Source organism: Protopterus annectens, chromosome 14.part0 (assembly GCF_019279795.1).
Source record: "Protopterus annectens isolate FY-2018-M chromosome 14.part0, PAN1.0, whole genome shotgun sequence".
In the NCBI taxonomy this organism is placed as follows: Eukaryota; Metazoa; Chordata; order Ceratodontiformes; family Protopteridae; genus Protopterus; species Protopterus annectens.
Window position 1 is genome coordinate 515,478,814 of NC_056748.1, and position 22,053 is coordinate 515,500,866.

At 41.3% G+C, this 22,053-nt stretch overlaps 1 protein-coding gene across 1 annotated transcript in view; it reads right to left on the reverse strand.

The window, feature by feature from the left end:
- Positions 1 to 22,053, reverse strand: part of ARMH3 (armadillo like helical domain containing 3) — a 2,648,735-nt gene that overhangs the window by 2,582,877 nt on the left and 43,805 nt on the right. The gene's annotated exons all lie outside the window — the stretch shown is intronic.

Genomic DNA, 22,053 nt, shown 5'->3' on the forward strand with positions numbered 1-22,053 from the left:
TCCTTCATCTCCCCTTCTCCTTAGTGTCCTTCCAAACATTAATGACATGAAGTGAGGCAAATCTCTTTTATTCCCATACAAGTTTAACAAAGTCAACAAAACTCTGTTCATTCCACCGTTTAATTGTACATCCATATTTCACAAATATGACTAATGATTTATAATCTCGTTTTTATTTAACTAATTTCTATGTTGCTGGTCGTCTTGATTTTTAAACAAGAAATGTCCTTATTAAATTATCACTTATGGCATAGGCAATCATACATTTATATAAATGAAAACCAACCATACTTGCATAATTTTAATTGCAAACATTATACAGCACTTATAATCTATCCAGTCATTGTCAAACATTACATAGCTCATTCATATCATGCCTTCTTTTAAACCTCATTCTTCCTCTGCCTGTAATGTTCCCACAATTACAATTTTCTATGCAATTTGTTCCTACCTTTTTCTAAAGATCCCATTTCCAGTTGTTTTATCTCTGTTACTATATTCACTACTTCTAGTACAGTTGGTTTAGACTTTGATTTCCATTTTCTAGTAATTGCTTTTTTTTGGCAGCTACCATAACTAGACACAGCAAGGCATTATTACGTCTAGGCAATTCCAATTCTGTATCACACAGCCCATAAAAAATTATTTCCTTAGTTGCACTAATACAATCATCCAGTATCTCTGACAGAACAATCTATAGGGAATTTTTAAATTCTGCCAACTCAAACTCCCAGAAAATACGTTCCCAATTACCTCTTTCTTCCCCATCATATCTCCATTTGCCATCTACCTGAGGAAATATTCTTTGGAGTCTACATGGGGCATAGAAATACCTGTGTAAACACTTCCAAGTAAAGATCCTAAATCTACTAGACTTTGCTGCATATTTGGGAGACATATATATATATATATATATATATATATATATATATATATATATATATATATATATAATATATATATATATCTCCCATTGTTTCTTCGTAAATTGCTGATCCAGTCTCTCTTTCTAACCTCCTGTGATTGATTTTTATAGTTATCATGCAATATTTTATATGCTTTACTAGTTATTCCCTTTTTAACAGCAGGTTCTATTTTAGACTATACTGAAAACTCTACCAATGCTGGTCTTTCTCTTAAGGATGCTCCTATTTCTTTGTCTATAGTCGGATATCAATCCTGGATACGGAAGGCAATCTCTAGCCTGCAGTCCAAATAAATTCTTGGCCTCTTCCCGTTCTATACCTTTCCCTCTCTATTTGCTCCCAAAGACTTGGCTCTTTTTCCAGTTTTCTCCAATAAATTGCAGCCCCCCTCTTGACTACTGTCTGTATCCCTAAATGTGGTCATCCCTACTGGCAGAATCTCCTTTCTCCATTTCTGTGTTTGCTTAGTTCTTAGAATACTTTCTGATACTTTATGAACAGAATATTCCGTATGGTTATTGTTATTCTCCTTAAGGATCTGCATCAAAATCTCAGTCTCTCCTTGATTCTTGAGCTTCCCCCAGTTTCATCATCATTCCTTTCCACTTTGAATTATAGGTTTCTGCTTGTGCTATGTATAGGAGTCTTAACTGTGTAGGTCTGAAATATCTCAAATAAGATAATCCCAAACTGCCTTGTTCTATTGGAAGAATCAGCTTATCCCACTTGACACTTGCAGTCTTACCTTCCCAGACAAATTCCTTCAGCTCTTTATTAACTGCTTTCCAGAACGTCTCCTCTGGTTGATAAAACTATGCATGACCTGTGTATAAAACTAAAGGGACTAAACATTTTAACTGCTTGTATCTTGCTATCCATATCCATATAACAGAGCTTCCAATTTCTCAGTTTTTGTATTATTTTTTTGTTTAGTCTATTCCCACATATGCTTAGCTGCCTCATTAGAACCCTTTTTAATCCATATTCCTAAGTTTTTTTTATCTTTATCATGTCATAATTTACAGCTATTGCCATTTAGTTTCACTAATTTTGTATTCCAAAGAGATATGAAACTGTCTCAAAATGTTCCAATAACACTGAAATGCCCTTCTCTGGTTTTATCAGGTATAAAAATCTCATCTGCAAAGAGAGACAGCTTTTCTTGAGTTCTATACCAATTATATTCTCGAATATCTGAGTCCCTTATTTTCTTTGCCAATGGTTCTAAATATAATGCAAATATCAACGGGGAAAGAGGACACCCCTGCTTAGTTCCTCTGCTCAAACAGAAATTATCAGAGAGGACTCCACCCACTTTATTTCCACCTCCGATCCATCATATATCCTCTTAACCTTACAATATTATCAGGGCATGTACATGCTTCCATTGCCATGCTCATAAACTCCCAGCTTACTCCATCAAATGCTTTCTCTGCATCAAGACCCAACAACAGTGGTATTTTCTTACATTCTGCTTCCCCATGGATCAATATTCTCTTAATGTTGTCAAATTGTTTGCCTCCCTTTTACAAAGCCACAGTGATCCAGATCTATCAATTTTGGAATCACCTTTGCCATTATTTTAGCCATTATAGACAAACACTTTACAATCATGGTTTAGGATTGAAATTAACCTGTATGAAGTTGAATCCGATGGGTCTTGGCCCTGTTTAGGTATTACAACCACGAAAGCTTTCTTCCAGGATGTTGGTGCTTCTCCTCCTCAAAGTATTGTTAAACAAAAATTTCCAGATCTTTATCATTTTTCTCCTTCTAGCTTCCAAACTTCCTCAGGAATACCATATATTCCTGGGGAACTTTGTTGCTAGTCTTGTTCATTACAATGTCCCAACTCCAGACTACAGTTCAAGTCCTGAGTCCTCTAGTCAACTCCTGTGCTTCCTCTGTCTCTAGCATTTTCCTTTAGGACACTGGAAAATGTTTCACTGTCAAAGTCTTTCTATTAATTATCAAATGAATGAGAAGCAGAGTCCTCTTCTGCTTGATGGATTACTTTCTGTTGCACAAACATTTTCTGTTTCCTCCTTACCATATTCTCCATCAAATATGACTGACCCTTCAAGAACAAAAATATTCTGAAAACAGATGGATACAGCAGCTTGATTCTTGCACCTCTGTCTCAACACTGCCTTATTGCTAGAATAAATTTGCTTCTCTTCTGCCTGGTGTACAGGGAATACTTTCCACAGTCTACTAACTCCAAATTTTAACACTCTGCCCTTCTGTCACAGTTTAGTCAGGATCAACTCTTTCTCCTGGTAGGATTTCATCTTTATTAATACAAGTTTTGACTGCTTTCTCAAGGCCAAGTTTGGGGCATACACATTATATGACCTTTCAATTAACAAATCCTAATGTGGAATACCAGCCTGGCTGGATATTTGTGCTTTCAAAAATTAATACAGTCTGTTCCTTTCAGTTTTTCTGGTACAGCAGAAAATCTCAGGTTTTCTCTCTCTCAGCTCTGCCCTCTAATTATACCATTTTTTTGAAATGACGTAGTTTCAGCAGTCTTACACTCAGCCACCATTTTCTTAATTTCAACCTTTGATTTTTGCAGTTTTATCAGTTTATATGAATATATGTTTAAAGCTTTCTGATATTACGAGGTAGTCTCATCTATGCCAGGGAGTGTAGGGGAGTATATGTGTGCTTAAGCCAGCATAGCTAGCTGAAGTTTTGTAAAGAATTTTATGTTATTTGAGTATCACACTGATTTGTACAGATGTTTGAGTTAAACATACATTTGTAAAGTTACTTGTGTTAAAATGCATCAACAGTAGGTCCTGCTGGACAGAAAGAATGTATGCATGTATATTAGGTTGTATTGTTGTAACTGATCAAATGTGCAGGTTTGTCAGAAAACCCTGGAAGGGTAGAAAGTTTGAAATTGCATTATAGCTTTCAAATGCTGCCACAGATCTTAGCAAAGCTCTGTATGTGCATTGTACCAGAGTCAGGTGACCAGAGGTGATGTCATCCCTCTAACCAGCATCTGGTCTCTTTGGAAATCTAGCAGCAGTACTTTGGAACCATAGAGGAAAGATTTCTAACAGGACACATCTGAAATCCACACAAAGACAGACATCATCTGGCCTTTGCTGTGGTAAGATGCCCAGCACACATCACCCTGCCCTGCTGTAGTAAGTAGTCAGGGAACAGTAATTCTTTAGTCAATTAGGGGCATTTACAGAGAATAGTTTAGTACTGTTTTACGCATCTGTGAGAAACTACTCAAATATTATTTTTATATCTGTGGTTGAAACTCTTTATTGTATTCAGTATTCTCCTGTTTTCTGTTTTATTATTGATCATTAAATATTTTAATGCCTTTTATTGTGGGTGGCTCTTTAGAGAATAACTTTAACATCTTGAGAGTACTTGTGCTTGTTTTAGTGACATTGTGACCACTCCTGAAAGCCTTGCTGCTTTGGTCACACACTATCATTTTTATTAGTATTAAATTTTACAGAGTATAATTGGGTACCCTTTCTAAGAGCCTCAGGGAAGCTGACTGGTGGTAGCATGATTACCTCAGAGTCTGGGCAGAAAGGGGCACAGTTAGCAAATTTGCGCCAGTTTTTCCCAAGTGTATGTATGTATATATATATATATATATATATATATATATATATATATATATATATATATATATATGTGTGTGTGTGTGTGTATGTGAAACTCAAATATCCAAATTTGTGTCAGGTACAGGGAACAGGTACACAAAGCTCCACAATTGGTCAGTGTGGAGTTCTGTGTAGGTCCACAGAGAGGAGAGTCCAGCCCCAGGTTTGGAGCATGCTCCCTGTGTGCTCTTAATGGAAACTGTGTTTAGTGCAGGGAGCTACATCTGACAATACTGTCAATCCATCTTTGCTCTTAGTGACAGTCCTTTACCGGAGATAGTGGTGAGGCATCAGTCTCCTTGATTGTTGGCCAGAGTAGGGACCAGTCACAAGCTTCTTAATTTTTTTTCCAGCCTTTTATTTGAATTAATATAGTTCTTCAATTTTTCATTTATTTGAATCAGCTCTGAGCACATTTGACTTGTTTTGTCCTCTAGGTTACCAGAAGCCGCAACTTGCGCCAAAGCTAGAGGTTGAACTGATTTTTGTTTAACAGCTGCAGCATTCTTCCAAGTCAATGTTTTTGATTCTTCTTTTCTAGTTGATTTCTTTTCAGGCTCTCTAAGTTTCTTCTTTTCTGGCATGTAGGTAGTGTACTCACTAGCTGGTAACTGAATTTATTAAAAGTGTCAGGGTTCATGGCCCATATCTTTCACTTTCTTTTTACACACTAAGAGAGCTGGTGTCCCTGTTCAAGGTGAAGCCACCATCCCTGAAGCAATCCAGAGTGAAATCCAAAGCCTTGCCTATGCCCGCCTTGAGTTCTGATAATATTACGCAGTCACCTAAGAAAGGATAATACCTGGATATTCTGTCCTGCAGAAATATCCCCTGATATGACACAGAGTTCTAGCATCTCCTGTCTCAGATCCCTTTCTTGCACCCCCTCAACTTCCATTCTCACATTTTCCAACAGGGATTGCCAAAAGGCTAACAAGTGGGTCTGGCAGTTTAATACTCAAAGATAGGAGCATTTCCTTTACATTATGAATAATGGCCCTAAAGAAGAAGTCCTCAGGTGAAGGAACAGAAGATATGGTGCACATAGAGTCTGATTTATAAGATGCAGCCACAGAGTGATGGAAGGTATCGATATCTGTGCAGTAAATGAGACCTGGCTCAAGAATCCAGAGAGCACCTCTGCAATACCAGGCTACAACGCTTACCACACTTTTCGGCCAACAAACCAAGACCAAAACTCTAAAGGTGGAGGAGTGTCCATATTCATCAAGGATATTCACACCACCAGGCTAGTTGCCCAACACAATGCATCTGAAATTCTCCAGGTGCAACTAACACTAGGTAAGACTGCAGTCCAAATTGTAACTTGCTACAGCTCTCCCACCATGCCCCAAGATTCTCACTACACCTTTCTAAACATACTGGAAAATATTAAGATACAACCAAACACCCTAATACTGGGTGATTTCAACTACCCTATTATTAACTGGGAAAACTACACTGGTACCAACACCTTTTCCCAATGGTTCCAATGTCCTGGATCAACTAATCCATTGTCCCACCAGGGGCTCCAATATCCTAGACCTGGTCATTACCAACATGGGAGATGGATGCTCCACACCAGTGGTCACCCTCTCATTGGTCAGGTCTGGCCATAAGCAAATCACCCTTGACATCCACATCCCACCCCCCTATAAGGAAACCTCTGTAAAAAAAACTTCTCCAAAGCCAACTACATGCTACTTAAGTCAGAAGTGACAAACTTCATGGCATCCATGCAGACGGGAGCTGAAAGTTCGACTGCTGAAACCTACACTAAGACAGTGTACAAGCACATCCACTCATGCATGAATCGTGCCAACCCAAACAGAACCAAGACGCTCTCCTCCAAAAAAAAGGAAGTCAATCTGGTGGTCCTCTGCCATAAACAAACTAAACAACAGGAGGAAGAAACTGTTGCACAAAAGAGGAAAATCCCAGGATGCAAAAAACTCCCTTACCAGCCTCAGTAAGAAGCTGAGATCCCTGATAAAATCCTCCAAAGCTAGTTACGAAAATAAAATTGCCAAAGATTCCAAAGACAACCACAAGGCATTCTATAGTTATGTCAGATTTGATCCCAAGGATATTGCCAATATCCTGGCAGATCGATTTCGTACCAACTTCACCCCCCTCTCACCTCCTAAAGGGCCCCATCTCAATACCAAAAGATTGCCAAATTCCAGTAATCATGGCCACACATGTAGAAACTGCACTCTCCAAAGCTATGAATACAGTATCCATCGGACCAGATGACATCCCGGGCTGTGTACTACATGAACTACAAAATGAACTGGCACCTCACCTAAGTGTCATGTTTAATTATAGCCTCAACTCAGGCTTCATGACCACTGAGTGGCACACAGCTACAGTTATCCTACTCCAGAAGGGGGGATCCACCTTGTAGCTTGGGAACTACCGTCCCATCAGTCTGACGAGCCTGATCTGCAAGGGCATGGAACGCATCATGGAACTTATAAACAAGGACATTGGAAACCTTCAAAAACTGGACCCCACCAAGTTTGGGTTCGTGAAGGGCCAATCTTGTCTCCTGAACCTGACTGACTTCTTTGAATCAGTCTCTAGAGCTGTGGACGAGGGTAAGGTGGTCCACACAGCCTATCTGGACCTCACCAAGGCCTTCAACACCATCCCCCACTCTGGAATCATAGATAAATTTACTAAGCTGGGCATAAATCCGTATGTCACTCGATGGGTTGCCAAATGGCTTACTGACAGAACCCACACTGTAAAAGTAGCTGACGCCAAATCCAGCTCCAGACAAGTGGAGTACCTCAGGGTTCAGTCCTGGGACCGCTCTTGTTTGACATCTACTTTTCTGGGCAGGCCAACACTAAGAGACTCTGGCTAACAACGTTTGCAGATGACTGCAAACTGGGAGCCATTATTGAATCCCCAAATGATGTGGATATTCTACAAAAGGGCCTTACAGAAACAGATGCTTGGTGCCAGAGCCATGGGCTCAAGCGTAATGCCAAGAAATGTATAGTTATCCCCTTTGGGAAAAAACATGTAACCATGAATTACCACATAGGTGGCAGTACACTAAAAACCGAAAGTGTGATGAGAGACTTCAGGACACAGGTGGACAGTGGTCTCACCTTTAATAACCACATTGCCACAACAGTCAGGAAATCCCTCTATGTGGCACACCTCATCACAAAGGGTCATTGCCCCACTGTACTCATCCCTCATTAGACCCATTATAGAGCACAACACCCCGTTTGGTATGCATCTCACAAGACATCTGCAACAGCTGGAAAGGCCGCAGAAATACCTCATTAAAACAATCACAGGCCAAAAGCAGATGCCCTATGCTGACTGTCTAAAAAAAAACTCCAGCTATACTCTGTGACATATCGTCTACTCAAAGGCGATCTCTGCTTAACATACAAGGCCATGTCAAACCCTGAGCTGTTGGACATGCTCCACTTAAAGAAATCACAATCCCTCAGAGTCACATGCTCCAGGGATCTAAACCTTGTCATCACAATGAACAAAACATGCTGGAGGGATAGCTTCCTGACCCAGAGACTCCCCATACTCTGGAATAGACTGCCCATACATGTTAAGCAGAGCACCTCCTTGGCCCTCTTCAAAAGGAACCTTGACGATTGGATGGTAGATAGGAAATTCACCCCGGGGATCATGTCAGTCACCCTGCTAGACAGGGGTCTAGGGAAGTAAACATTGTGGGAAGAAATATCTGGGGAATTGTTTGGCTAGCCTTGTATAGGCCCTAGGGCCAATAGCCTAGTACCAACCTATGAATCTATAAGAGAGCCCCTAGGAAAACTGGGTACTGTTTTTGATGCATAGGAAATCGAACTCCTCAGCCACAGGCGCTACCCTTTTCTTTCTTGAAGAGGTCCCAGACACCTCGTGTATTTCCAGTGCTGCCTGTTTGTATTCCAGAACGGACATGAAATCCTGAGCCAGTTGGCAGGTGGACAGATGTTCATGCAAAAGTATGGGAGGAACAGAAAACAGATGCACTAACCTAACCTAGGGCAAAGCAGGCTGTCACTGGTTTGGACCTCTGTGCCTTGTGCCTCATAGCTTCAGATAAATCTGCCCTGTCAGCCTTGGATTACAGGCAAAAAACCTCAATCTGCTCTAAAGGAGCCTCTTTCAGTAACAAGGACATGAGCCTTTAACAGTGACAGGCTCTTGGTATAAGGAGGTGTGGTAGAGTTGACAATTCCGGGGGACATAACAGTTGCCAAAACATGGTCACGAAAAATGGGGACTGCAAAAGCACCTCACCAAACTTGGAATTACTAGATCAGAAGACCAGACTCATCCATCCTTTTATTCTCAGTCTCCCAACACTCCTATCCATGTCTGTTGTCAGACGTTCATTTTGGAAGGAGCTTCACAGAGGCCTTGGCTGACAACACTATTGCTCAGAATCAGGCAAGCCTCACTTTTTGGCTGCAAACACCTGCAGAGATCATCTTCTCTTGTGGAATAACCTTTAGAGGAAACTGCCACAATGCAAGCATCAGTCCATGTCATACTCTGGGCCAAGGCAATACACAAGTAGATTATGAAAATCCTTACAGAGAATCTGCTTCCCACACAAGATATGCAACAAGATATGCAATTATTTACATTCACAAACATTTTGGTTTCAGATTCAGAATCCAACTTAGCTAATTAAGTCGATACTTTTAAGAAAAGACAAGAAATCCACTGAGTCTGCTTACTTGGCTTCTGAAAGCAGGATGACTAAATGCTATCACCATGTGGTTCGCAATACTGCAAGGCAAGAAAGATACAAAGATAGTGTTGGCTGGTGTACTCTTTATACCACTGACATCCTTACTAAGTGGTGAGAGGGTGTTACCTGATGCATGAAAAAAGGGAGAACTATGGTAGTCAGGGTGGTGAGATGTGTTACATGCAGGCAGGAATCCCTAATGTCAGGACTGCAGCAGTGAATTCTGCTATTACCATATACAGCTTCTTAAGCCATAGTGGAGAAATAAATATGATCCTTGTCTCATCCATTCTTATTTTACACAACATTTTGTGAAATAGAAGCATTAGTTAGAAGGTGTAGAGCAGACCTGCCTCCCAGAGGACTGGGAACACATTCTACTGCCTTTGCTTCCATAAACGGGTAACTAAAACAAAACTTTCACAAAAGATGTTTTTCCTCCGAGCAAATCTGTCTCTCTGGTTTTCCCACCTTCATTTTAGGTTCTTGAAGACCCTGGGATACAGTCTTCATCTCTGGTTGATTTGAGCCTGCTCAGCCGGTTTGCTAATACTCAGGTCTAAGGAGATGCATGAAACCTGAAAATGAAGGTCTGCATGACAGGCTATATGTTAAGTTATCATCACTAACTTGCACAGCTAGTACAAGTAAGTCCCACCTAACTTAATTACCGTGGTCTTGTTTGCAACTACCTTCATACATACTGGTTGACTGATCACGTTTAAGGTCTTTAAAAGTATGACCATCATTTCTTTTAACTTGATACATGTTTTAGCTGTGCAGGAAAGTGACTTGTATCATAATGAAATCTACATGAGTCAAACCCCCAAACTACATATGAGGCATCTGTGATCAAGTCTTAGATGTCTTCAGGGACTATGAAAGACATTCCTTGATTACACAGTACCTACAACCTCCACCTGAATTCTTCCTTGATGGTGGGACCAATGGTAATGCCTGGTTTAGTGCGTGCTTGAATTCCTCACATAGGTTTTTCATGTGCAAGAGCTTCCTCATGTGCAACCTGGCAAAGGTAATCATGAGGATGGAGGCTGACATGAAGCCCACGGCTTTCAGGAAAATCCATGCATTGATATCCTCTTTCAAAGATTCAAGAATAAATTACTCAATTACAAGACTCAATCCTGTGGCAAGAACAGTTAGCTCTATATGGTGTTCAAAAATTCTCAGAAAAATGTTAAAAATGGGAAGGTTCAGGTAAACCTCCAGTCTGACAAACTCGATAAAATCCAAACGACTACAGCAGCAATGGCTAAGAAGGTCCACACAGTTTCACTCACAATAAATTTAATAAACCTCTAGTCTGGACAGAACAGATACAGCATTCTGCATTTCCCCCATGGAGGCCACCTGAATGAGGCAGTTGCCCAAGTAAGGATAAATATGGATTTTCCTGAGCCTGAAATGGGTAAAAACTTTAGGTAACCATGCTTAGCACTCTTGACAGTAATGCCTGAAGTATTAGCATCCTAAAACTTGGCTACCTTTTGAAAAATTTTCTACCCAGAAATTTCTAGAATAGGTTTTCAACAGTCAACCCTCTTTGTTGAGAGGAAAGTACAGTTGTGTACACTTACCATAAATGTAGATGTTCGACTGTATTTACTGTTGCAGTCATCACCTTTGGGTTATCTGCTTGCAGTAGCACTCAGTCGGCCTGATTAACAAAGTCTTGGGTCCTGTGTCGGTTGCTGTCCCTTCTTCCATGACGTCAGGGGTATAAAACATGCAGCCGACACCATTACATCAGGTTTTCATGCCCCAGATGGTAAGTATACACAACTGTACTATGTTCTTCATGTTTCACTGTTGCAGTCATCACTTTTGAGTAGAATCCCAAAGCCAAGGATGGGAGGAGGAATTTAGATAGCATAAGGACCAGCCTAAAAGGCCCTGCAAAACCGCAGTTGTAAAGCCAGCTCTGGATTTAGAGAAAATTGGCAGATGGTAATCCTTGGTGAAAGTATGTACAGAACTCCAGGTAGCAGCTTCTAGGATGTCCCTGGTAGGGACGCCTCTGAGAAAGGCTGTAGAGGTAGATGCAGCCCTGGTTGAGTGGGGTCTGATCTCCTGTGGTATAGGTTTCACATGGTGTTTGTAGCAGAAATGAATGCAACAGCCTATCCATTTGGAAATGGTTTGCTTTGAAATAGCCTTCCCCCTCTGCCCCTGCAGCAAATGCCACCAGCAGTTGATCAGATTTCCTTTGAGGTTTAGTTCTGTTCAAGTAGTATCTAAGTTGTCTGTGCACGTCTAAGGAGTGCAGAATCCATTCCCCTTTGTTCTGTGGACTAGGAAAGAAGGTTGGCAAATTTATGGACTGATTAAGGGTCACACTGGATACCACTTTGGGCATGAAGGAGGGATTGGTCCTGAGAGACACCCTGTCCGCATGAAAGATGATGAAAGGCTCCTCTGCCATGAGGGCCTGTAATTCAGATGCCCTTCTTGCTGAAGTGATCACTAAAAGGAAAGCTGTTTTCCAAGAAAGGAATTTTAAGTCCGCAGCGGCAGATGGCTTAAAAGGAGGAAGGGTCAGCTTTTCCAATACAAAGCTGAGGTTCCAGGCTGGAGTAGGAGTTCTCCTGGCTGGTCGTAGATTTTTGGCCCCTCTGAGGAACTGCTTAAGCAGTGGATGAGAGAAGAGGGGAGGTTCTGTGTTGTAATGAGCTGAAATGGCTGAGGTGTGAATTTTTATGCAGGAGGAGGACAGGCCCTTGTGAAGCATCTCAGTTAGGTATTGTAAAATCTGAGGTAAATTGGGAAGTGCTGTGCTCATCCCTTGAGATTGGTTGCAGGCACAGAATCTTTTCCATTTTCCAGTGTAAGACTTTCTATTACTAGGCCTCCTTGCCTCTAAAATTATATCCATCACTGGTTTACTGAGGGATGGTAAAGGAGAAGTTATGTAATTAGCCAAGCTGCTAGGTACAGTGTTTGAAGCTGAGGGTGCAGAATCTGGTTCTCCTGCTGAGACAATAGAGTAGGAGTCTGAGGCAGGTGCCATGGGGCCAATAGTGACACACTGCACAAGAGGTGGTACACCAGTGTTGGCGTGGCCAGTCTGGTGCAATCAAAATCATCCTTGGTCTGTCTTGTTAGATCTTTAGTAGTACTTTAGAGAGCACAGGAGGAAAGGCATAAACTGATAGGTTTTTCCAGCTGAAGGACAGAGCATCTACTTTCCAAGCTTATTTCTGGGGAGTCTTTGTACAAAATTTGTCCAACTGATAGTTCTGGGGGAAGCAAGCAGGTCCATCTCTGGGCTCCCCCATTTGCTCGTCAACATGTTGAAAATCCTTGGTTCCAGTTTCCATTTGTGTGGGTCCATGAGGTTTCTGCTTAATTCGTCTGCCAGTGTATTTAGTTTTCCTGGCAGGAATTGAGCTTGAAGATGCACTTGATAGCTCAGGGTTGTGTTCCACAATGCCAAGGCTAGTCTGCAGAGGGGGTAAGAATGTGTACCCCCTGCTTATGTACCACATAATAGTGGTGTTGTCCGGCTTTATCATTAATTGTCCTGGAAGAATTTGGTCCTTGAAGGCTGTCAGAGCATTCTGTACAGCTAACATTTCTTTTTGATTGATATGCAGGTGCATTTGACTTGGGTTCCATTTGCCCTGAATGCACTTCCCTGCCAAATGCACCCCCCCATGCATACTCTGATGCATCCATTAGGGTTTGGGCGGCAGGGAGTGTTGTGAATGGTAGCCCCTTGTTTTGTTGACAGGCCTCTGCCCAACGAAGAAACTCTAGGCGTAGGCAAGGTATGATGGGAAATCATTGCTTCTAGATCCTGAAAATGTTGACACCATAGGCTTTTTAGATACCACTGTAGTTTCCTCATATGCAGTCTTGCATATGGAATTAGAAGAATGCAGGAATCCATGAACTCCAAGGCTTGTAGTATTTGCCTTGCAAATAGTAGGGTTTTTGTGGCCACTTGCTTGAAGTAGGTTGTCAAATAAATTTGTTTCTCTGGTGTGAGGTAAGCCATCTGGGAAGTTGTATTCAAGCTTGCTCCCAGGAAAATAATTTGATGACAGGGTACCAGGTGTGACTTCTTTATGTTTATGGTGTACTCCAGACAAGTCAACACCCTTTGAATGAAGGCCAGATGATACAAAAAAGTATGTCCTGGCTTTCTGCCTGAATTAAATAATCATCCAGTATGGGTATATTTGAATATTTTTTTGCCTGCAAAATGCAATTACTGAGGCTAGGCACTTTGGCTTATCTACTGCGCCCAGGGTATTCACAAAGGGCAGTGCAGAGAACTGGTAGTGACTGTAGCCTGCTTTGAAGCGTAGGTATCTTCTGCAAGATTCCCTGATTGGGATGTGCAGGTATGCCTCCTTTAAATCGAGTGTTACCATCCAGGCATATTTTCCTAGCATAGGAAGCAACTGGTGAAGAGTCAGCATCTTGAATTTTGGAATCAACAAAAAGGTGTTTAGAGTAGACCGGTCCAGAATAGGACGCCAAGAATTGTCTTTTCTCTTTACCAGGAAAAATCTTGAGTAGAAACTTTTCCTTTTTCCTCTTCTGGTACAGTTTGAATAGCTTTCATGTTTAAGAGAGAAAGTATTTGTTTTTGAGCCTATGCCCACTGATTTGGGGGTAGATCTGGCCAACCGTTTGGCTTTGGTAATGTGTGGAAATGAAATCTGTATCCTTGGGACACTATATTTAAAACCCATTTGTCCTGGGTAATGAGTCTCCAATTTTTGGTGTGCAGACCGATCTTTCCCCCCTAAAGGAGCATTCAGTTGAGAAGTGCTTGGAAGCTGTAAAATCAAGTCAGTGAGTCAGTTTTCCATAGGGGGAGTCTTACTACTCCCAGATTTGGGAGCGGAAGCCCCCCACTGCTTAGTCTTGTGTGTACCCTGGGACTGAAACCTGGGGTTTCTGTCTGAATTTGGCTTGAAAAGACCTGGAAGGGGCCAGAAAGGACCAATTCTTTGAAGGCCAATGCCTGCTAAATCTTGGAGGCTGAACTTGTAAGTAATCTTTAACAGTTTGCATAGATTTAGCTTTATCTTCCATCTTTTTAAGAACTTCCTCAGCTTTGTTGCCAAACAGGCGGTCCTGATTTAAGGGGGCATCTAACAGTTTAGCTTTAACATGGTCAGGCAAAGATTGCTCCTTAAGCCAAGCATGCCTTCTGAGTACAGACCCAGTGACAGCAGCCCTGCAAGAGGCCTCTAAAGAATCAAACACACATTGTAAAGTATGTTTTCCAACCTGTTCAGCAGAATGCATTAAATCTTGTAATTCCTTATTTTCAGCAGTCAGGAATCAACATCATTTTCTGTTTAAGTAATTCAATAACATGTTGTTGAGTACAGACCCAGTGACAGCAGCCCTGCAAGAGGCCTCTAAAGAATCAAACGCACATTGTAAAGTATGTTTTCCAACCTGTTCAGCAGAATGCATTAAATCTTGTAACTCCTTATTTTCAGCAGTCAGGAATGTTGTTGATACTTTAACATATGAAACTGACAGTTTAACGCCAGGTTGCAGAAGTGTAAACTTTCTTACCCCATCTATCCCAGTGCCCTGGAGTCTCTATCAGAAGGAGTAAGGTTCTTAGCAGTAGAAGCCTTAATGCCCTTGGGTCCCTGTGAAATGGTCTCTGGATCTGCAATAGGATTTTTAAAAAGGAACTTGTGAGAGTCAGGGACCCTGTAATATGTCAGGTTTTCTGGGAGCAGGAGGCAAGGAATCAGAGGCCAAACTAGATTCCGAGACGGCATCATCAACAATGCCCAGTACAAGAGGTATAGCTAAAGGCCTATGCTGAGGTAGCAGTAAGAAATCCCCAAGCCTCTTTTTTTGAATCAGAAAAATCCTGGCTTTCCCAGTGGAAATGCTCTCTAGTGTGCAAGGTTTCACCAAAGGAAAAATCCTCTGGAGGAGAAGCAGAGGGACTAGAGTCCTCTGCATCAGAATCCTCATAAGTAGAGAAGTGTAAATCCAAATCATCAGAAGAATCAGAAAAATCAGAATCCTGGTCAGAAGAATCAAAAGCAAACATCAGTCCTAGGTCTCTTGGAAGGGGGAGGCTGGCCTCCCTTGATTAAAGTTATAAGATCTTCAGCCATCCTTATTATTAGTTTTTTAGGCATATCGGCCTGAACATGTGGCCTGGGCGTCGGTTTTCTAGGCAAAGTTTGAGGTTTAGGCCTAGAAGAAGGAGGCATCAGTTTGATATGCAAGTCTGTAGGCCTGAATGCACCCTCAGAAGCCTGCACAGCGGCTCTGGACCCATCCAAGGTAGAGACATCCACAGGTTCCACAGATGAAACATCCCGCGACATCCGAATGAGTCTCAGTAGAGGCCTGCGAGTCAGAAGTAGCAGATATGAGGGGCTGCAAAAGCACCTCACTGAGTACCAGTGAAATGGCAAAAGGCTTAGGAGTCAGCAGTTTTGGACCTGCACGGCCTGTCTCTGTCTTTATCTTTGCGCTTTTTCGGAATACCAGTAGTCGGATGGCTTACTGACGACATTTCTGGATAACTGAACCAAGAACCAAAATATTTAGAGGCAAAGATATACAGATGATGGATAGTGCATTGATTAAATATTGCACAAAACCGACAGCAAGGCACATCGTGGTCACGGCCTAGGCAAGGAATACAGTATGAATGAAAATCTTTGTGAGGTATTTGCTTTCCACAAGTAATGCAATTATTAACTTTTACTGACATCGTAAAGGAAAAGAAAAAGTTTCCCCAACGAGGTACTCAGTTTTAGTTGAGGACTTCGGTTCTGAAACTTGAAAACGAAAATTTCAGGAGTCGGCCGACTGGCACTTGTGAACTGCTTCTGCTTTGGGCACTGCACGGCAAGAAAGACTGCTGTAATGGCATCGGCTGCATGTTTTATACCCCTGACGACCTAACATCATGGAAGAAGGGACAGCAACTGACGCAGGACCCAAAACTTTGTTAATCAGGCTGGCTGAGGGCTACAGCAAGCAGATAACCCAAAAGTGATGACTGCAACAGTGAAACACGAAGAACATCTGCTTGGAACACAATCCATTTCCTTATTTTTATGACTTGAACTGCTTGAAATAAAATCAACTTCCTTGTTCCTACAAAGGTCAATTATCTTTAATTCCACTGCAAAAAAAAAAAAAAAAACAGCTGCCGAGACAACAGTGGTTGTGCTGGCTGCCTCTGATCTGGATGGTTGGGAGGTATCTCCAAAAGGGAAGAAAGCTTTGGAGTATGTATCATAACCAGATAACATGATTTCCCTTACCTATTTATCTGCTACTATTGAAAAACAATTTGCTTTGAAGGGGAAGCAGCTCACACCAAGGATATGGGAAAGGAGGAGTAGGAATGAGGTGAGGAAAGGGCAACAGGGATGAAGGTAAGGTTCAATAAAATTAATTCTGCCCACTGGTATCTTGAAAGAGAGGAGACTTACCCCTTCCTCCTCCCTCTGTAACTACCACAGATCTACTTGTTTTTAAAAGTACTACTTTGACTAAAACCTGTTTTAATTTGCTTCCTAAAGAAAGGTTATTTGGTCGGTTAGGTCTTACTGTACTTGAGAAATAGGAGGGTGAAATAACTGCTCGTCACATTTTATGGTCTTTCCATTCTCTTCCATTTTGTTTAAATTCTAATGTAAAGGGAACCCAAACATAATTCTTTCAGGGTTGCATCCTTTAACTGCTCATTGATATCTGGTAAAACCTATATCTTCATTCCACAAAAGCTCAGGACTGACGGCAGGTATAATTAACTGCATATGTACCCAGAAATGCAATATGTTACCTCTGTATGTGTATCTGAATATGAATACAAGACATGCCAAATTTTACCTTTAACTACTTATAGGTTCATAGGTAGGTACTAGGCTATCGGCCCAAGGGCCTACATAAGCCTAGACAGCAAGGTTTCATAGCTTATACCACCCAAGAAAGTTATTTTCCTGTGCCACTGTCCAGCAGAGACACACAAGTGATCCCCAGGGTGTATTTCCTATTCCCCATCCACTCAAAGATATTTCTTGAAGAGTGCTAATGAAGAACGTTGCTTGACATAGATGGGTAGCTTGTTCCAGAGTATAGGAAGTCTCTGGGACAGGAATCTATCCCTCCAGCATGTCCCGTTTATTGTGGTGACAAGGTTTAGGTCTCTAAAGCATGTAGCTTGGAGGGATTGGTATTTCTTTAGGTGTAGCATGTCCAACAGCTCTGGGTTTGACATAGCTTTATATGTTAGGCAGAGATCACCTCGGAGTAGGTGATATGCTACAGAGTAAAGCTTGAGTTTTTTGAGGTGGTCAGTGTAGGGCATTTGTTTGAGGCCAGTAATCCTCTTTGTGAGGTACTTCTGTGGCCTTTCCAGCTGCTGCAGATGTCTTGTGACGTACATTCCAAAAGGGGCATTGTACTCTTATAATGGGTCTAATGGGTGATGAGTAGAGGGGAACAATGACCTCTTTTTTCCTGGATGAGAACCCTTTTATGATGAGGTGTGCCACATAGAAGTCTTCAATCATTCTGCGTAACATATACACAGTTTAAATTATATACTGTATCACTGTTTGGGTTGCCACAGGCACGCTTCTGAGGACCAGAATCCATATCCAGATAAAGTAATAAAAAAATAAAACAAACAGGCAAATGTGTCTTCTGACAACTATATCTCCTGCTGCACCCCTACTATGGACAATGTTCCCACATTTTATAGGATGCGTCTCAGTTTTAAAAGCTGCACTGGAAAGTTTGGTAATTCTGCCCTTCATGGTCTTATCATGGATTTCAGATGCCAGATCCTCTGTCTGAGATATTCTCTTTATAACAGATTACGTGGGTGTGTCAATTTTCTTCTCTAAAGCCAGACATGCAGAGGTGTACAACTTTTTGTCAAACGTAACTAAACACTCATCCCTATCTTGAAGCTAACTTAGACCCTCTGATTGCATCTATGGAGACTACAGGCAAGATGTGCTATAGGTACTTAAAGAATTATTTGACTCTATAGAATATGTCTGGTTTCTTGGGGACCAAGAAGTGACAGTCAGATTCTAGGAAGGCCAACTTGGAAACATCCACAAGACTTGAAAAAAACAGAGATACAAGAGTAGGCACTGATTTGTCAATCCCCAGGAGGTCAAAATACAGTGCATCAAACTCAAAGACCACTTTGGAGCCTTACGTAGTGTGTTCCCTATCAGGTTTACAGTGCTCCAAAGAAAATATGGCCCACAAGACGGTCTCCTCATAGCTCATCTCACAGTAATAGGGAGCAGAAATCTGTGTAGAGTACACCTGTTTTCTTAATAAACCTAAAGCTACACAAGCCAAACTCTTACATAAATACATAGATAATTAAACATTAAAATACTTTAACTTTAATAATGCACTCTTCTAAACTTTGCTGTACCCCCTTACATATTTTCTTTACTAACAAACAATATTGTCACTACATGACCAACCTGAATATTCCCATCAACTATATTCTCTTTTCCAAGAATTAACATAACTACTCTTAACAACCCTCAAGACCATTAACTAATATGAATAACCTTCCTATTCCCAACTACTAACTATGGATTCAAGCCAACTTCTAACACTCCTTACTTGTTTCTAGTCACCTGTTTCTAAATCCCCAAACAATTCTTTGCTGGTATTTTTTGCACATAGTGCAAACTGTGACTGTGCATTATATGAGGTAATGCTGTGCTACATCACTACAGACTACCAATATAATGTTGCATCCATATAAATTGTGCAGTCTATGACATGTTATGTTTATTGCAAATTGTTGATATGATGTTGAAGCCATTCTGGCCCAGGAGCTGCTTGAAAAGGGTCAATGCACTAAACCAGTTAAACAAATACAAGATGCAATAAAATATACCAGGCATTCCGCATCCAGCTCAAAATTCAAGAAATCTGTATATAGACATTCTCTCTTTCTCTTGTTTTTGTTGAGTCACCTGTGAGCTGATCCTACAACTGACAGCAACATATTCCTCAATACTCTTGCAACAGTCAACAGTGACAGATATTGCAGCAGAAGCCTGCAGGGCAAGCATCCAGTACTAGGACATCAGTACTTATGGTTCACCTCGTCATCAAGAAGGAAAGCCAAGAGATGCTTACACGAGCTAGGTCTTCTGAAGCCTACTACACCATGATGGTTGGGGTATCCTCTGGGAAAACCAAGTCAAATGGTACAGTGAGAGTTTGTGAAGGACATACATCTGTTCATGGATGTCTGGAAACCAATGCTTGAATAACATTACTTACTTTTCTACAGGCCTGAACAGAAACGTGAGCTAAGCTTCTACTGTGTTCCAAAGGGTTTGGGACAGGTGGGAACATGGTAGGAAAAGGCTGAAGGAGCAGGGCTAGACAAGCTAATGCCTCAACAGATCAGGTGCTCTCACATTTCAATACAAATTCATGATGACCTTGCCTTCTCTGCCTGTAAAATCTTAAACAAACTGTCTCGTCCATTTATCTGAGACTTTCTTCATTTCTATGCATGTTTGCTCTGTAACATCTACAGAGTACCACCCTCGAAGCTGAGGGCATTCCATGGGCCAATACCAGTACTTTCTAGTACTCAAAGAAAGCGACTCCACTACATTTTTTGCCCACCGATGGAGAATTTTGTTATGAAAATAGCACAGTACCCTCAACAATAAACCTTAGGTTTTACCCCTAAACAGAAGACTTACATTATGAAACAGCCTTTTGGCAAAAACTGGTCTAATGTAGGCACAGCTGCCAATTGCTTTTTCCAGCAAGGTTAATACTTTAGAAATATTAATCCAAATTTAAAATGTACTACTGGTGAAACACGCAAATATTAAAAAATGAAAATACACAGAAAGGTTTTCAACTGTGGCAGTTACCTCCCTGAAGGGACCAACCAGTGGTCTAAAGATTATATACTTATTGTGGAAAATAAAGGCAGGAAATAGCATAGGCAGGTCTTCCTTTCAAGCAATATGCCAGCCAACATCACTGACTAGAGGAGGAGACCAGCTCAGCTTTGGGAATGTCCAAAAGCTCTGGAAGTCGGACCAGATGGCAGACATTTTTTTCTGCAGCTAATTCCCATACATGAGGGATTACAATGCAGTACTGACTTTTACAGTGAACATCCAAGGCTGTCTTGGCCACCTTGAAGCCTGAAGTATTAGTTACTTTTCTTCCATTATCAGGACCCTTGGAATTAGAAGAATGGAAGGAAATGTGTACAGAAAATAATAAACAACTTTCTTGGGCCAGACATCTCAAGCTCTTGCCCAGAACTTCATCAGATGTGAATTTTCTTGTCAGCAAAGAAGTTTTGTTAGGATCCTAAAAGTAGACATCAAGGCCAAACCTTTCAGTGTCAGCTGGTAACAGTACTGTAATGTCAGTGATTTGGCCTAATCTGCCTGCTACAATTTTCTCCTATCATTTCCTCCCAAATGAACCACTACCAACATGATCCTCAAAATAAAAGCTAAGTCAAACACCACACAGCAATATTATACAACCAGTATAAATGGCTGCCTGCTTGTGTATGTGCAACAGCACTATCAAATTGCCTAAGATTGTCTGGACGACTCATGTCCACCACCCCCTGAAACACTTTTATGGCTAGGAAAACCACTTCTAAAACTTTAAAACCATGACCTCTAATTTAAAAGTTTAAATCTTCAAACCAACTGCCTCAGATTAGGCAAAAAAAAAAAAAACACTTCAATGGACAATAGGATTAAAGGACAGTTGTGTACACTTACCATAAATGTAGATGTTCGAGTGTATTCACTGTTGCAGTCATTACATTTGGGTAATCCGCTGGCAGGTTGCCCTCAGTCGGCCTGATTAACAAAGTCTTGGGTCTTGCGTCGGTTGCTATCCCTTCTTCCATGACGTCAGGTCATCAGGGGTATAAAACATGCATCCGATGCCATTACATCAGTTTTTCATGCCCCAGATGTCAGGTGCCACCCTAATGGGGAGCAAATAAAATTAAAAATACAAAAATATACCTCCCACCAAAAGGCTTTTAAGCATAGTAAAAGAAAGTAGAGGTAGTATAGCCAGAGAAAAGAAGGAGGCTGGAGGGAGGGTAACCAGGACTGCAACAGTGAATACACTCGAACATCTACATTTATGGTAAGTGTACACAACTGTACTATGTTCTTCATGTTTCACTGTTGCAGTCATTACATTTGGGTAGATTCCCAAAGCTATGGCTGGGAGGAGGAGTTTATATAGCATTAGGGCCAGCTATAAGACCCTGCAACACAGCAGTGGCAAAACCAGCTCTGGATTTAGAGAAAATTGGTAAATGATAATGCTTGGTGAAAGTATGTACAGAACTCCAGGTAGCAGCTTCTAGAATATCCCTGGTAGGAATACCTCTGAGAAAGGCTGCAGAAGTAGATACAGCCCTGGTGGAGTGAGATCTGATCCCCAGGGGGATAGGTTTTTCATGGTACTTACAGCAGAAATTAATGCAATGGCTTATCCATTTAGAAATGGTTTGTTTTGAAATAGCCTTCTCCTCTGCCCATGCAGTAAATGCTACCAGCAATTGTTCAGATTTTCTTCGAGATTTAGTCCTGTCCAAGTAGAATCTAAGTTGTCTGTGCACATCCAAGGAATGCAGAATCCATTCCCCTTTGTTCTGTGGATTGGGAAAAAAGACTGGCAAATGAATGGACTGATTAAGAGCCAC